The sequence below is a fragment of the Stylophora pistillata genome, chromosome 5 (genome assembly GCF_964205215.1).
Source record: "Stylophora pistillata chromosome 5, jaStyPist1.2, whole genome shotgun sequence".
Taxonomy (NCBI): Eukaryota; Metazoa; Cnidaria; class Anthozoa; order Scleractinia; family Pocilloporidae; genus Stylophora; species Stylophora pistillata.
The window spans coordinates 26,134,842-26,152,461 of record NC_142523.1 but is presented as its reverse complement, the minus strand read 5'-3'; the positions used below and the strand labels follow the sequence as shown (position 1 = coordinate 26,152,461).

General features: G+C 35.9%; 1 long non-coding RNA gene across 1 annotated transcript; it reads right to left on the bottom strand.

Moving 5' to 3' along the window:
• Positions 1–181: 181 nt before the first annotated feature.
• On the bottom strand, positions 182–16,555 carry LOC148731082 (uncharacterized). The gene is made up of 2 exons (XR_016001195.1): positions 16,323–16,555; positions 182–834 (listed from the first exon to the last, which is right to left on the bottom strand). It is a non-coding gene; the product is annotated as an uncharacterized LOC148731082 (long non-coding RNA).
• Between the last annotated feature and the right edge of the window lie 1,065 nt (positions 16,556–17,620).

Here is a 17,620-nt window from a genome sequence, read left to right as displayed (position 1 = left end):
TTTTGATCAAGATTGGGTCGGATTCACCTTGATTGTGGACTGTCTTTTGTTTTCCTTTTTGTTGGCCAAGCACCCGCGTAACATAAGCGGTTTCTTACAAATGTAACTCTAAAATCGGCGTCAAAGTTTATAAAGAAATGTATGGTGAGCACACTGTATCATGTATCATGTATCATGCAAGTGATTGCTAAAAGGCGATTGCGTGATATTCGGTAAGTTGTAAGATGACATATGTTACCATGTATCAGAAGAAAAAATAGTTTTCAAAATTTCCAGTCTGCATTCTGTACCCAATCTGCAGTTTGCAGTCTGCATTTTGTACCTATTCTGCATTTCGTAGCCGGTTTGCAGTCTGTATTTTGTACCTATTCTGCATTTCGTAGCCGGTTTGCAGTCTGTATTTTGCACTGATCGATAGCCAAAATGTGAATTCTGACCATTTACCCGACGTCAACTTAGCAGTTCAAAGTAATACCAAGTACTTTTCAACTGTATCCGGGAGTTACCAATTGGTAATTATCTTCAAAACTTGTTCAAACGCAATGTATCCACGACTTATTCACAGTCTCCTTTGATTTTTTTTCATATGATTTACTAAGCCCTTCTGTGAAGACAGCTGAAGTTCACGAATATTCATGACATCAAAAATAGTATAATGTCGAGTCCTCATCTTTCCTTATTTGGTCTCATCTTTCCTTATTTGGTCTCATCTTTCCTTATTTGTTCTCATCTTTCCTTGTTTGGTCTCATCCCTCTGTAATTTCCAAATGCACGCATTTTTTGTTGTTGCTAACCACCTCGCTTTTCCCAAAGGAAAAGTATATATTTAACGCCCTCAAACAGAAAAGAAAAAAAATGGGAAATCAATTAAAGCGCTAAAAAAAAGGGAAAAAAATGACATAGTGAGGCTAGAGGTCAGCAGCAACTTTTTCCTTTCTAGAAACGACATGGACTAAAATGTTATAATGTGACACCTGGTAGCAAAAGCCATTTTAAATCATTTGGCAATCAACATGAAAGGTCTCATTGTTTCCTTACGATAGTTGTCCGTCTGCATATTGGTTGAAATAAGTTGAGAATTTTGACGCAAGCCCCATAACACTGGAGATAAAAAAGAAAAAAAGAAAAAGAAACTGCTATAACTTTGACCTATATTGGGTCGGATTCACCCTGACTGTGCACAGTCTTTTGTTTTCCATCGCCAACTATTGTGGCCAAGCGCCCGCGTAACGTAAGCGGTTTCTTAGAAATGTAACTCTAGAATCGGCGTCAAATTTTATTAAGAAATGTATGGAGAGATGTTTGATAGTTCAAAAAAAGTCTTTTAAAAATTACAGATGGAACGTTTGCCAGTACTATTAAAAAAGGGTGTCTTGGCACAGTTGCCATGTTTCTGCCCTTCTTAGCCCCAACTACCAAACAAATATACCTCAGTTGACCACTAACTCGACGATTGACTCTAAGGGCACGAAAAGTTTGAGTTTTTTATTTGGCCTCAACAGTGGCTATTCCATATGCTTGTTTCTGTTGAACAATGCAGTGGTTTACTCTTGTTAGTGGCTAATACGGAGGTATTATGACCTTGGGAGTTTTGCGGTTGACCTTGGGATTTGGGTATTTAATGTTAGAAGTTTTTTCTACCACCCAGCTAATATTTCTTTTTTTCTTGGCTTGGATTCTTAATACAACTTTCTTCTTTTTACGACTAGCTCAGGTGTCAATACTATTCAATTCTACTCTGATTAAAAATGCTGTTCCCCAGCGTATTAAGGCCACACTAAAGGTGACACTACTAGGCTGTCACTCTTTTTGCATCTTCATCGTTCTATCTCATCAGCCAGCGAATCGCGTTAAGTTACGTGCAACAGTTCCTGCATACTAAGTATGCGCTTTCGAGTTGTTTACGCAGTTACAAAATCAGCTGGATAACTCAGCAAAATTGGCAGTCTGTTTATGACGAGCCACTTGTCATTGACAAACTCACTATATTCACCAATCTCCTGTCTGCGGCTGTAGATACATATCTACCCTTACATAAGATAACAGTGTACTCGTCTGATAAGCCATGGATTACCACCAAAATCAAGTCTCTAATCCGCAATCGCCAGGAGGCTGTTCCTTACAACGGTAAGAATTCTGAGGTTTACAAAGCCTATGGGAATGCTGTGCAGATTAATTGTTCTATCGCCAAGAAGACCTTTTAAACCTGAGAAGTAGCTGTCTTAAGATCTTCGAATGTTAAGCGTTGGTGGAGCGAAATCAATGAATTGAGTGGCAAAGGGGGGAGTCCCTTCCCCTGGCATCTACAAATGTTGGACGAACGGATGTCAAATGAGGTTCTGCTTGCCGAGCGTTTCAAGTAGTTCCTCGGCAACCGCTCTCTTGACTTCTCTCCCTTGGAACCTCCTGGTCCTAGCATGGTTTACGATATCCCTCCTGGGTTCTTAATTGATGAACGTACAGCATATCACGCCCTTAGGCGGGTTAAGGCTAATAAGTCACCCAGCCCTGACCCAACCCTCAATAGGGTATGGTCTGAACTCGCCTTGGAGTTGGCTCCGGTTGTCTGTGACAATTAAAATTCTTCGATTATTCAAGGGTTTATCCCGCCCCAACTAAAGCAGTCAATTTTGTGTCCTGTTCCTAAATGCAGCCCTCCAAAGGTGGTTGAGGAGGATTTGCACCCAATTGCCCTAACTCCACAGCTCGCTAAGATCTTAGAGGGATTTACCTACTCGTCCATGCTCTCCTAAGTTCAACATCAGCTTGGCGAGAAGCATTTTGCGGTTGCTCGTAAATCTACTTCTCACGCACTGGTGTACTTCATGTTCGTCATCTTCGAATCACTCGACAGGGAGGGCATGTACGCCAGGATTTTTTTACTGATTTTAGTAGGGGGTTCGATCTCGTCGACCACAGGGCTTTGCTGCATGCGTTGGAAGTGCTTGGTGTTCATGAAGCCATTGTCCGTTGGGTTGGCGCCTTTTTGGTTGGCCGGCTGCAACGTGTTAGGATTAATGGCCAACTGTCCTCGGCCATCTCGCCTCGTGGTGGTATCCCACAAGGTACACACTTGGCTCCCCTTCTCTTCGCTATACTTGTGAATAGGCTGGCCAGTGAACGGCGTACTCGTCTCAAGTACGTTGATGACCTCACCATCTTGGAACTTATTCCCAGGAACTCCAATAGCTGTCTGCCCATTATCGCATCTGATGTAAATAAGTACTCCCTGGAGCGCAATATGAAACTAAACCCTAAGAAGTGTAAAGAGATGGTTGTTGACCTTCTCCGGTATAAATCAACATGTTCCAGTCCTCTACTAATAGGGTACGCCCTGATCGAAATGGTATCCCAGTACAAACTGCAGGGGGTTATAGTTTCTGATGACCTTGCATGGAACGTACATTGTGAGTACATATACGACAAAGCTACCAAACACCTCTACGGGTTGAGGATTCTTAAGAAAAGTGGACTTTCACCTTCCCAATTACTATCTGTATATTGCAGTACGATTCGCTCTGTGCTCGAATATGCGTCCCCTGCATGGGCGCACTTCCAGCCTACCTAAGTGACCTTTTAGAATAAGTCCAGAAGAAAGCTTTTTATATTGTCTTCCCTGATCGTTGTTATAGTGACGCACTGCATCTTGCTGACCTTGAAGTCCTTAGCGATAGGCGGCAACAAACTTGCGTGAATTTTGCCAAGTCCTGTCATAATTATGTCAGAAACACTTACTAGTCTCTTTCGGGTTCCGCTGGGTTACTACCACGGTTATAATCTACGCTCAGGCTCACAATCCGGTCAGGCTTGTACCGAAAAATGCGAAAGATTTAATGATTTTGTAAAGTGTGTCAAGTTTCAAAATATATGTCGCGACCACCCCCTGTAATTCAGTTGTTACTGCAATTGGGTTGAATAAACGATTTATTGATTGATTGATTTTCTACCTTATTTTTCAAACCTTTTCACGGTTAAGATCGGCCAGAACGGAAACAAGATTGATAATATAAAAATCATAATTAACCTATTGGAAGAACTAGAATCATTCTTGAAAAGAGATATTAAAAGAAAATAGCCTTAGAAGACTTACACAACAACAAAATAAACAGAAGATTCGGAGAAGGGGCGTTCACAAGTACCACCCCCGAAAATGCTACGTGGTCTTACAGCACATTATCTAATTCAAAATTCAGTGCGAAGATGAAAAGGTATAAGCTGTTTACACTCAGTGTCACCTTAAAGAAAGGGGTGTTGAAGGTGTTAAATTAAACTTCAAGAAATATTCCTGGATCGTGAATTTGACATAGAATTTCATCCAAAAAAACGGGTCTGGAAATAATTAAAAGTACAAGAAGTAGAAACTTCCAGGAATTCCTGTGCGGGGTGAACTTTTACTAGAGAGATTTACTCTCATCCTTAACTAGCACATTGACATAATCAAAAACATAGCTTACCGCGAAATATACTACAACAAATTCCATTTACCGTAGAAACTGAACATCTCCTTCCATACCAAATTCACAACGTTACCACAATAAGAAGAAACTTGCATGCGTTCCATCGGCTTAGGTAATCCGTTCAGAAAAATTGTCGATCCGTTCAGAAAAAGAATCGTAATCTCTTCGAACGGCTTTTGTATAAATCCGTATCCCTTCTGCGCTGAAAGAGACCTGATAAAAACATTTTTTCGAGTTCACGTGTTCAACAAATTAGCATACGTTCGAACATAAATCTGATCTTGTCACTTGGCGAGACATTATGACGCAGAAAGAAACCATCATGTCACACAACATTCCACGCAAGACTATTTCTCGCGATTAGACTGTTTTGAAGATTGTGGGAGGGTTTTTCTTAAATTTAGCACTTCCTTGGAAACGAGCCAGTTCGGCAAATGGTTACTCCAAATAAATAAGAAGCAAGGACCGCGAACGAAAATCCTGCTGGTTTTCGTAGGATCCAGAGATGATCTAGTAGTCAGCCAAGGGAAAAATATTCAATCCAAACCCCGCACGTAATGTTCTGCAACGGTTACGAAACTCGAAAAAGCTTCGCGGCATTAACTTCATGTGTGATGATTACAACGCGTAACCTTTTCACTCTGTTTATAATCTTATTCTACATGTAAGTTCAGTTTGGAAGCTTAATTTTTTCAGATTTTTGTTTGGTATCGAGAGTACGGTGCCATTCGATGTTTGTTTTAATTAATCTAAATTTTTATTCTGGGAAAGGTTTTGAGATTTCAAACCGGACTGTCAGCGTCGCGGCAAGCAAAATTTTATCTTCGGTTCTACAAGCTGTAAAGAGATAATTCAGAAACAGCAACAAATTGTTTTATCAAACCCGTTTACTGTTGACATAAGACTGGCTAATAGTTTACTATTTGTTTGACAGATCAACGAGTTTAGCAGTTCGCGTCCGCCACATGCCGATACGCCACGTTAATTTGATCTTTCAACTAAATTTAGAATGCCAGGCCATTAAAAAAACAATAAGATATAAACAATAGAAAAAACAATGAGCCAGCTCATACATACTGATGACTTTGCTCTCTACGCGTCCTTGACGCATATGCGTATAGACGCAGACGCGTTTATGCGTTTGGTGCTGACGCGTTTTTCGCGTATGTTTTGGTTCGCATTACTCTGACCTGCACTGTACTCAGATGAGACCGCCAAAAGGAAAGGGAAATAAACAAACTGCTTTCTATAACTTTTACATTGACTGGCTTAAAGTAATAATACACTTCTATTCCTTTTCTTAACTCTTAAATAAAAAAAAAATCAAGTCTAAAAACACACTTGACGAAAATTCTCACTAGATTTCAGTTTTGTCTTTCAACATTAAGGATAAGTTTTAAAAGGTAAATGACGTACAAAAAGCAGAAATGAGTATGGCCAAGAATTAGGGCGAAAAATTTTACCCAACTATAGTACGGAGATGAGCCATCTTAAAAATATAGATTTGAAAAAAATTAAAAAAATCTGTTTTGATTGATTGGATTTTAAAACATGACAAAAAATTGGCTGAATTAAACCAATTCCAATGCGAAGATCACAAGAATCTGTTAAGCAAAATGGTTCAAGAATATGAGAAAAATAATATAGCAACTCCTGTTCCAAAACCAAGGACTATTAGAATTAATATTACATTCAAGGATAACGCACTGAGTGAATTTACTAAATCATTTAAAATCAGTATTCGTAGTGATAATGCTTTGAAACAGCTGGGAGAAAGAAGGAAAGCGATTTTTCATATGTTAAGAAGTCAGCTATTGGAAATGAAAGGTCTTAAGTTTGTTGAGACTTTAAAAATTACTTTTAGTAAATGAAGGGTGGTGAAGATGAATTTCAAAATGCATTTTAAATTCATATTCAAAAACTGTGATTAATGCGGCTGATCTTGAGAGGGATCCTAAAAGTTTAAGCTCTGAACTTATTAAAAGAATTGGTAATTGGATTTCTAAAGGATCTGGATGGAGACAATAGATAGATTTGATCAACATAATTATTATAAATATTGTTAAATAAAGGCTAATGAAAGGGTCTTCATATATGCAACTTCCAAGTGAATTAGTACTTACAAAGAGTTTGATAAAATAATATGAAGAATGAAAATAATGAATGTTTTAGATGGTGCTATGTGAGGCATCTCAATCGGCAGCAGAGAATAAATTCACAAAGAATCAGAAAGACAGACAAATAGTTTGTTGATGAATTGGATTACTCAGGTGTTGATTTTCAAGTTTCACTGAAACATTACAATAATAAGATTGAAAAACAGAATTACATCAGAATTGATGTTTTTGGTTATGAAAATAACCTAAACATTTGAGAATGAAATGAGCCTACTTATAATTGATAAGTTATGATAACAAGAGCCATTATGTATCAATAAAAGATTTCAACAAGATGATGAGGCATAAAACCAAGCATAATGAAGAAATACTTTTGCATGTATTATCCACAGTGTTTTAGTAGTGAAGATAATATTGAGTAAACATATGGAGATTGTATTGCTATAAATGGAAAGCAAAATATAAAAATGTCAGAAAAGGGTGAAAAGTTTTCTTTAAGTCTATACAGACAGATTCCACTTCTATTTTGCACTTATGCTGATTTTGAGGCCATGGACACAGAACCTTATCAGAAGGATACAAATTGTGGTTATGCTTGTAAACTAGTTTGTTGAACATTACGATGACAAACTTAGTAAACCAGTTCAGTATTTCAGAAGTGAGAATGCTGTGGAGAAACTTTTGAAACAAATTCTTGAAGAAACAAAATATTGCAAAGATAAATTATGGTTTATAGGCCTTTCAATAAAGCTTTCAAATGACTGATGATGAAGAAACTCAAGAAAGCTAAAAGTTGCAATATTTGTACAAAATCAAATAATACACAAATGAATGCATGAGAGTGAGAGATCATGATCATATTACTGGAGAATTCAGTGGAAGAGCACATCAGGATTGTAATTTGAAGCTCAGGCTCAATATTTAAAAAAATGAGGATTCCTGTGATTTTCCATAATTTGAGAGGTTCTGATTCTCAATTCATTATGCAAAATATTGGTAAGTTGGTTGAAGAAAAAAACAAATTAATTGGACGTCATTCCAAATATTATGGAGAAATATAATGGCTTTCACATTAATAATTTGGTGTTTCTTGACAGTTTCCAGTTTATGAGCAGTTCTCTTGTGAAGCTTGTTGATAATTTAATTCCCTGAAGACAGTTTCAAATACGCAAGACAAAAGTTCAAGAAAGATGAAAAATACAAACTTATGAGACAAAAAGGTGTTTATTCTGTGACTACAGGGACAGCTTTGAAAAATTTGAAGAAACACAGCTGCCACCAAAAGAAGAATTTTACTGACATTTAATTCTGACTGGTGAGCACATAACAGATGAAGAATATGAACATGCTCAAAATGTTTGAAAGACATTGAAATTGAAAAATATGGGTGAATATCACAGTTTGTATCTGCAAAGTGATGTATTGTTGTTGGCTGATGTGTTTGAAAATTTCAGAAAGACATGTTTGCAATATTATAAACTTCAGACATGAGAAAAGCAATTCAAGTGCACCTAAACCCAAAAATTTTTTTTCAGTTAACGAAATAAGCGTATTTTTTGGAGTATTTCTGTGCAAAAATTTTTTATTTGCTCAAATCTTCAATTGTCTGTGCCAAGTCAAAATACGGAAAATCGGCCGCCATCTTGCCCCACGGCCGAGTTTAAAGAGGAATGGCTCTAGCGGGTAATGTGACGTCAAATCGAGAACACGAAAGTCTGCATTTCACACATTTTCGCTTGTTTGGGAAGGTTGTAGTCGATTTTGTCCGAAAATATGCCGACTAAGTGTGTTGTAGGAGGATGTAGCAACGTGCGAAATTTGCAAGAGGGTATCACGCTTCATACATTCCTCATACAACACACTGGTCGGCATATTTCGGACAATATCGACCACAACCTTCCCAAACAAGTGAAAATGTGTGAAAAGCAGACTTTCGTGTTCTCGATTTGACATCACATTATCCGCTAGAGCCATTCCTCTTTAAACTCGGTCGTGGGGCAAGATGGCAGCCGATTTTCCGTATTTTGACTAGGCACAGAAAATTTAAGATTTAAGCAAATTAAAATATTTTTGCACAGAAATACTCCAAAAAATAAGCTTATTTCGTTAAGCGAAAAAAAATTTTTGGGTTTAGGTGCACTTTAAACAGACTGTCAGAAATTATAATGATCAAATAATTGAATCACAGTTTGCAAGCAGACAGTTTCTCAAACCTGTTATAGAAAGTCAGACAGAATTGAAAAAGTCAGTTGATGAAAAAGAAGACAGATTGATTCATTTGGCGAATTAAAGGAAAAGCAGTTTGCAGTAAGAAAAGGTCTCAATGATATTACAGAAATGAACAGAGACATTATTACTTTAAATAGGGAATTACCTAGTAAAATAATGCCAGAGATCAAACCACCACGTACCTGCTAACATTTATAATGTTAATGAAGGGTTGTCTACACAAGACACTGAAGTGCTCGGTGACCCTTTGATTTTCCAAATCAAGAGAAATTCAAGAGGCTTTTCCACTAGCTTCCATCACAATTATTAAGTGCAACTCCAGAAGATGTTAAAAGAACAAAAACGATTCTCCTCTTTTGGAGTTTTATGATTCAATTATTAAATCACATTAAAATTTATACAGAGATTCATTAGATATTCTAGTTTATAAAAGGTGATAAGATGAAAGTCGATCAAGAAAGGAAAAGGAATGGGGAGTTACAAACAGAAGAAAAGAAATGCTTATAAAATAGATAATGGACAATTATCATGGTAAATTGATGATTTAATGTTCCAAGATTGATGAATGAGATGGTTATTGAAGTACAAAGACGTGGGCAGATTATTTATGAAGGTTAAAAGCCAATAAGAGTTTGATTGATTTAATTATGAAAAGGAGAAATTTATGTAGTGCTATTAGTTATTAAAATATTCAATAATCTCAATACTTATATGAGCACGATCCTTCGCAGTAAAGCACTATTTGAGCAATAGTGAAAATCAGACCTGAAAAAAATTTTCAGGCCTGTACGGGACTCGAACCACTGACCTCTGCGATACTAGTGCAGCGCTCTACCAATTGAGCTAACAAGCCAACTGGGAGCAGGCCATCAAATTAATTCGACATAAACCCGTAGATGATAAATCAAACAACAACAAACATATGAAACATATGTGTGAACTGCGGTTATGAGACGTATATGAGCACGATCCTTCGCAGTAAAGCACTATTTGAGCAATAGTGAAAATCAGACCTGAAAAAAATTTTCAGGCCTGTACGGGACTCGAACCACTGACCTCTGCGATACTAGTGCAGCGCTCTACCAATTGAGCTAACAAGCCAACTGGGAGCAGGCCATCAAATTAACTCGACATAAACCCGTAGATGATAAATCAATTGTTTGATTTATCATCTACGGGTTTATGTCGAATTAATTTGATGGCCTGCTCCCAGTTGGCTTGTTAGCTCAATTGGTAGAGCGCTGCACTAGTATCGCAGAGGTCAGTGGTTCGAGTCCCGTACAGGCCTGAAAATTTTTTTTTCAGGTCTGATTTTCACTATTGCTCAAATAGTGCTTTACTGCGAAGGATCGTGCTCATATACGTCTCATAACCGCAGTTCACACATATGTTTCATATGTTTGTTGTTTAATCTCAATACTATTGCAAATAATTATGCCAAAACACAGAGGCAGTGGAAAACAATCTCTTGCTGATTCAAAAGTATTCTATACAACACCAAAAGATTTGATTCAAAAGATTGAAACTTCTTACAGGTACAAGACTTGCAGGACACAATAACATTCAACTCAGAAATGAAGCATACTAGCAAATGTTTGACCATCTCATCAAACTCAAAGCAATTGATAAAAATGAATACAATGAATAATATTCACTGAACAGATAAAATATTCATTATTAAAAACTGGAGCATTGGATAATGCAATTCCAGCCTCTTTGTTGGCTTAGCCATTACAGTATATGAGCCAATATACCATAATCTGATATCTATACATTGTAACATCCAGTTTCTTCGTACAAAATTCAGTCGAGAAGATTTGTCTAATATCTTGAGGTCGGTTTCTTTTAATAAGACAATTATTCCACTCATACTTGTTGGATGAGATGATTATAGCCAGCTCGGCGCTACACGCCTCATTGGCTATCTATCATCTCATTTTCAATGCATGCTCATGGAATAACTGTTAATTATATCATTATACATGAAAAGAACATTTATGAGTTCTTCTTCAAATGGGACTGGAATTGAAGGTTCTTTCACTCATGATTTTACATTCAAGCTTATTCCTGATTTTGTTTTGGATGAAAGAGAAAAATATAGCATTGCATGCTGTTGATTCACTCAACATGAGCTACAGCTGGTACAGCAACAAAGTAGACCTGTTACAGTAATAAATTAAAATACAGCACTGATGATGGATCGACTTGGAATACAATCACTTTTCCAGAGGGAACTTTTGATTATCAAGATCTTGATCTGTGTATTAATGCTATTTTGAAATCAAGTGGACACAGTGAACCAGGGATTCAAATAAAACTATATGCAGAAAGATTCAGAGTTTTGATTGCTCTTGAAGAGAAAATTTCTGTAGATCTCAGAGAAGGTGATTTCAATATTTTGCTTAGTTTTGACTAGAAAATACCCCCAGTGACTTCTTATGGAGATAAATTGCCAAATATTACAAATGGAATTAATGCTTTTCTATTGAAAGCAAATGTATTTTCTGAAAGCGTTATCAATAGAATAAGTTCAAATGCACTTTGAACAGCAACCTAATCCTCTCAGTTTTCCATTTTCAGTTGAACATGAATGAAAAAAATTCTAACTAATTAGTTTGTATTTCACAGATGAACAACAGACCGATTGATTTGAATGGAACCACTTACTGTATCTCTGACTTCGGTTTTTCAAAGCGAAGATTGATAGTATACATATAATATGCAGAGACATACCAAAAACAGAGACACTGAAACATACAACATTCATCAAACTGGTGAAGGTTTAAGTGATTTATTTTCCAAAATAGCAAGTGCAGTAGCTAGAAAAACAGCACAGAATATTCGAAAAAAGGCTTCAACAAAAGTTGCGGAAAAGTGTGCTGAAAAAATTGGTGAAAAAACTGGACAAGTTTTTGGTGAAAAGTTTATGATAAATTCAGTAAAAAAGGCACTGGGATAAAAAAAACCTGTCATTCAAGGAAAAGGTTGGGAAAAAGCAAAAATAATGAAGTCAATGTCAACAACATCAATATTCGTAATGGTTCTGACAGGTATAATGTGTATTTTGAAACTGATTTTTATGTCAGCAAAAGAGCAGATAATTAATGCACAATTTGCTGTTGCAGACAATATTGCAATAATCAAAGAAGCACAATAGTTTAATCAATCACCAGATATCAACAGGAGCCTACATTTGAAGAATCTTGTTGAATTTACACAATTTCTTATGCAAAAGATGTTGAACCAACAATTCTTCATTTCCAGACACAAATACTGGTACTGTACAGAAAGACAAATTTGATTTCAAACAGGCACAACTTAATTATGAGAAATGATGCTGATGAATCATGCCTACTGTGGTAATATGTAGTATGAAATGTTATGTTCCAGCCAAATGCAGTATACCATTATGAAGGATTTGTAAAAAGTCAAAAAATTATTCAATCATCAACAGCTGCAGCTCAAGTTAATGTAATCGGCTTTCACAGGTTTGGTTTCTTTAAATCATTTGTGGATCAAATTTGTCCAAATGGAAAAATTAGAATCACAGCAACACTTGAATATGATGATCATGTTATTTTCAGAGCTAATGGAGTAACTGATCCAGAAAGATTAATTATTACAAGATTCATTCCAAAATGGTATTTAATTCAACTAGTGGACAAATGTTTTTGAAAAATTACCATACGCCAAATTCTTGGAATTATTTGAAAGAAAGACTTGTGAAAAGTATTCCCAGACAAAATCCAGATGAAAGTTTTATGATAAGCACAGCAATAAGAAAACCAAGACAAGCCATGTGTTCATTTGGGCTCTCAATACAACCAAAAATATTGGAAACCACAAGAATTTAATCCATTTGTTTTTGATACTTATAAAGTTGGATCAAACGTGGCTGGTGCAAAGTGAAAGGTGGTGTTTTTTATCCACAACAGAGAATGAGACAAGACAGAGAAGTGGCAAAAACATACAGAACATTGATGAGATCCCGCAAACAATTTGATGATTTTCTCAGCTGCGGCCCAACAATTAATGTTAAATCATTTGAAAAGCTTTAACCCATTCTATACTTAGATCTGACCAACCAAGAAGTTGAATTGAAAAGTGGAGGCACAAAACTTGAACTACATTATATTCTGACTGCTGTAGCAGCAAATAGCTACTTTTTGTATGCTCTTGTGCTTCAAAAAGAACTATCTTTGGATAATGTGTCTGGAAAAGCTGTTCTGAGAGTATAAATAAAAGTATAAAAACGTTCATTAATTGAGTATCATCCGTGTAAATATGTCATTTATTTTTCACTAACCGAGTACCTGACGTATCATTTATATGATAATCAGTTTTTAAAGGTTCTTTAAGTACTCAATTAATCATAATTACATAAGATATGACTCAGTATCATCTGTATGGCATTAAATTAAGCAACAATTAAAAACAAAAACTTGCTTGAAATGCAATAGGAAACAAATCTGCAATAACAATCGGACTGAATGCAAGGAAACTCTCTGGTCCTGATGAGCTAATGCTCCCAAAAGCACAAGTAAATAAAATAAAAAAAAAAAACAGGGAAGTTGTTCAATATGGAGGTTCACTTTGGGTTTCTCTTGCTCAATTTGCCCAACCTCTTCCAAGCAAAGTCACACCTGCTGTTGTGAATAATTATTGGAAAAGAGCGCTCATTATTTATCTCTTTCTGGCAGAACTATGAGCGGTGATATTTATATGGATTCAAAAGAAGTAAAAAACATGAAAGAATACATGTAGGTTTAGAATCATATTCCAATGTTATTAAAAATCAAAAAACAGCATTGTCTTTGAAATCTAGCTATAATTCATTAGCAAGATTTAGTTTATATGAAATTTCACAAAAAACATTGAATGAAGATCCTCGAATAGAAATCTACGGTGGCCTACAACTGTCACATCAAATGAAAGTCACTCACATCAAATTAAAATCACTCACATCAAATTAAGATCACTCACATCAAAATAAAGTTACTCACATTAAATTGAAATCACTCACATCAAATAAACATCGCTCACATCAAATACAAATCGCTCACATCAAATTCAAATCGCTCACATCAAATTCAAATCGCTCACATCAAATTCAAATCGCTCACATCAAATTCAAATTGCTCACATCAAATTCAAATCGCTCACATCAAATACAAATCGTTACATCAATTGGTCAGTGGCTAAGTCAATGAATGCTATCCCCAATGTGTACTCGGTCCTCCACTTTACCGTCATTTTGTACGATCAATTTTGTACGATCGTTCTTTGACTCGACACTAGTTCATTGATCGGAATTCTAGCAAATATGTATTGCACTAATTGTGGAACGATCGATGTTGAAAACTGCAAATTCTGCAGAGCCTGTGGCAAAGGTAAGAGAAATGTTGCACATATTTTATGTTCTACATGTATATTATGGACGATCAGAGATCCAGTGTTGCTCATTTCGGCTCAACATCGACTTGCACGTGTGAAAGTGGGATTTTGGGAAAAGAACGATCGTACAAAATGGCGGTAAACCGGAAGACCGAGTACACATTGGTCATAGCATTCACTGACTTAGCCGCTGACCAATTGATGTAACGATTTGTATTTGATGTGAGTGATTTGAATTTGATGTGAACGATTTGTATTTGATGCGAGCGATTTATATTTGATGTGAGCGATTTGAATTTGATGTCACCGATTTGTATTTGATGTGAGTGATTTCAATTTATTAATGTGAGTAACTTTATTTTGATGTGAGTAATCTTAATTTGATGTGAGTGATTTTAATTTGATGTGACAGTTGAATTTGATGCACATAGGAATCGATGGAAAAAAGCCTTCAACAATGCTTTCAATGCAAGGAATAAAAAGATAATTAATCAACATTTCTGATCTAACAAATTCTAAAGATGCTGAAAATAAAGCTTAATATGTAGATTCACATGTTTCAACTCACACAAGCACAAATTATTTACTTACTGGTAGGTACGTGGTGTTAAAATGAGTGGTGATATTCACTCAGATATGAATTCAAAGAGAAACCAAATAGTTTTATCATGATGTACCAATTGATGTTCATGATGGTTTATTGAAATACAATGCCTTGTTAGATACAGCCGAATTCAGCAGTAACATCAAGATGGCAAAAAAATTAAAGATCTAAGAGGCAACAGATGATGACAACCCAATCACTAAAAAAGCCTTCGATGAAGAAATTAAAAATTATTTCTATTTTTGTATGCAACATGATGACTCCAAGGAAACCAAATTTAATCCAATTAGTGACTCAAAAACAAAAACGTCAAACTTAAGTCATTTCACAGTTGATAATGATGGATGGCTGCAAATAACCAAAAAAGGATTATATTTTAATTATACAATTTAGTGACAACATTAATTTCTTATCTAAAATGTATCTGCAAATTAAAAGAACATTTGAAACCTTTAACTGTAGTCACACATATTTTTCTATTTCTCATTATCGTCATTCATATATGAGTATTTTTATCAAATTGCAGAAAATCCATCTTGCCATACAATCAGTACATACAATCATATTCAATTTGTGTTGTAAGATTTTCTAAGCATCCTTTTCCAGAAGAAATCTTTTAATTATCTAGTCTCAAGTTACTCTGATCTTCATCTGTAAAATCAATTTTCTTTCCTATTGGAATCAAACCATTAAAACATTCATAAACAAATCTATAAGCAGCAGCAGCATTATTATTAGATGGATCATATTCAACAATACAAAGTTCTTCAGGACAATCTTTTACGTAACTCCACTGACCAACGAATATGTTTTCCTTTACCATGAATACATAATTCATGAATACCATTATTAAGTTCACAAACACTTTTATCTGGACAAGCAAAAGCATTCTTTAAAATCTGGATGCTGACGATAATTTCTTCCACTCAATTTCATAGAATTCGATTCTAAATCTTCTAAAATAATTCGGTTATCGTCAACAGGTAAATTTGGATCTCTTAGTTTTAGAATTGGTTTTAAACCTTTATCAGTAACCAAAAATTTACGACCAGTAAAAATAATTTTTTACTTTCCATATTTTATAATATAGAACGCGATTTACCCTTTAAGTCTTTCTTTCCGTATTAGCCAGCAACAAGAGTAAACCACTGTATAATTCAACAGAAACAAGCATAATTATGAAATAGCCACTGTTGAGGCCAGAGAAAAAAATTAAATGTTCGTGCCCGCAGCGTCGATCGTTGAGTTGGCGGTCAGCGGAAGTATATTTGATTGGTAGTTGGGAGTAAGGAGGGCAAAAACATGGCAACTGTGCCAGGACACCTATTTTTCATGTACTTTTGCCGCAGCGAGATGCCATTATAACGACTGCTGTCTGTGTACTACTGCAAATAATAATATTTATGGTAAAAAAGAACACTTCATTTTTCCTTTGCTTTGTATCAAGGTAAGCGACCCTTCTAAGCCTTTATAGCTGGCAAAGATACACTGAAAAGCAAAAAATTAGAAACAGATCGATACCTGTATTCCTGTGCTTGGTACTTCACTCGCCGGAGTGGAGGCCCATAGCGAATTGTTCGCTCCGTCGTTTTCCTTTGCAAAGAACGCAAAACAAATCCTGAGCCTTGCGAGAAAGAGAAAAAAGCTTCTACCTGCAATATCAACTTTCTTTTGGAGATTCAGCACTCGTTCGAAGCACAATTTCTCCAGAGAAACTACAAGTTTCGGAGATAGGGATGAAAGACGTCTGCGCATGCGCCAGAGACCCGCGGTTAGAGACGCGGGCTCAGACGCGTGCTTTATTAAACTCAATAAATTTTGCGTGAAATGAACAGCCGTTACAAAAGTTTAAAAAATAAGGAAGCCGTTAAAAAGATAAGGTTTTAATTCTCATTTATGAAAAGAAGAAAAGAATCTTAAAAAATTGAGAGGGTGTACAAATTGTACAAAAATTGTTCTCGCGCCGAAAAACGGTCTTTTCTGCAGTTTTCAATACGGTTGCAAACTGGCTCAATTTGCGGCAACGTTTATAGTGTCGTGTTGGCTTTTTCTGATCACTTTTTCGTCCGTTCATGCAGAATGTTGGTTCGTCGGTAAAACAAGGAAGAGTAAAGAAGCTTTTTACGGCACTTCTAAGCCCCTGCCACTTGGTTTGGCAAGAGCCGTGAACTTTCCTGAAGAAACTCCAGTTTGTTGACCTCATCGTCGAACGATCGAAATTTGAAAAGCGAGATAGTCGCTGCTCATCGTCGTTTTCCGATCGACATTCCAATTAATTAAACTTAATTCCCGTAAGCCGTTTCGAAATTTTAGACATAGAGGGAAGAAAGAAGGCGAGGTATCATTAAAGGAACACGTGATGTGACGCCTGTGAAATAACATTTTAACAAAGTGCCGAAGGAGACTGAAGTATGGCGATAACAAATGGATTTCGTTGTGAACTATATTGACTCAAAATCATGCATTTGGTTTTATTTTGATTTAAATCTAGGAAAGTGGCTCTTTTGGATTGGAAAAATTACGAAAAAAGAAGCCATTTATTTTTTAACCAAAGTTAAATATCTATCATTGCAAAACGAATTACTGTTAATTTTACATAGGTAAACCTCCACTATTTTAATTAAGCTAATATTTGAGAGAGGGAAGTTTTCTCTCATCAATATCTTGCAATAGTTCCATTATTTACTGTGTTGTCAAAATAGCTTCGTTAAGTTTTCATAAAATTAAATTATTTTGGAATTTACTTTTGTGTCTGTTATTATCACCATTCAAATTCAGGACAGATACCAGTAAACCAATTGTCAATCAAAACCAGCTCA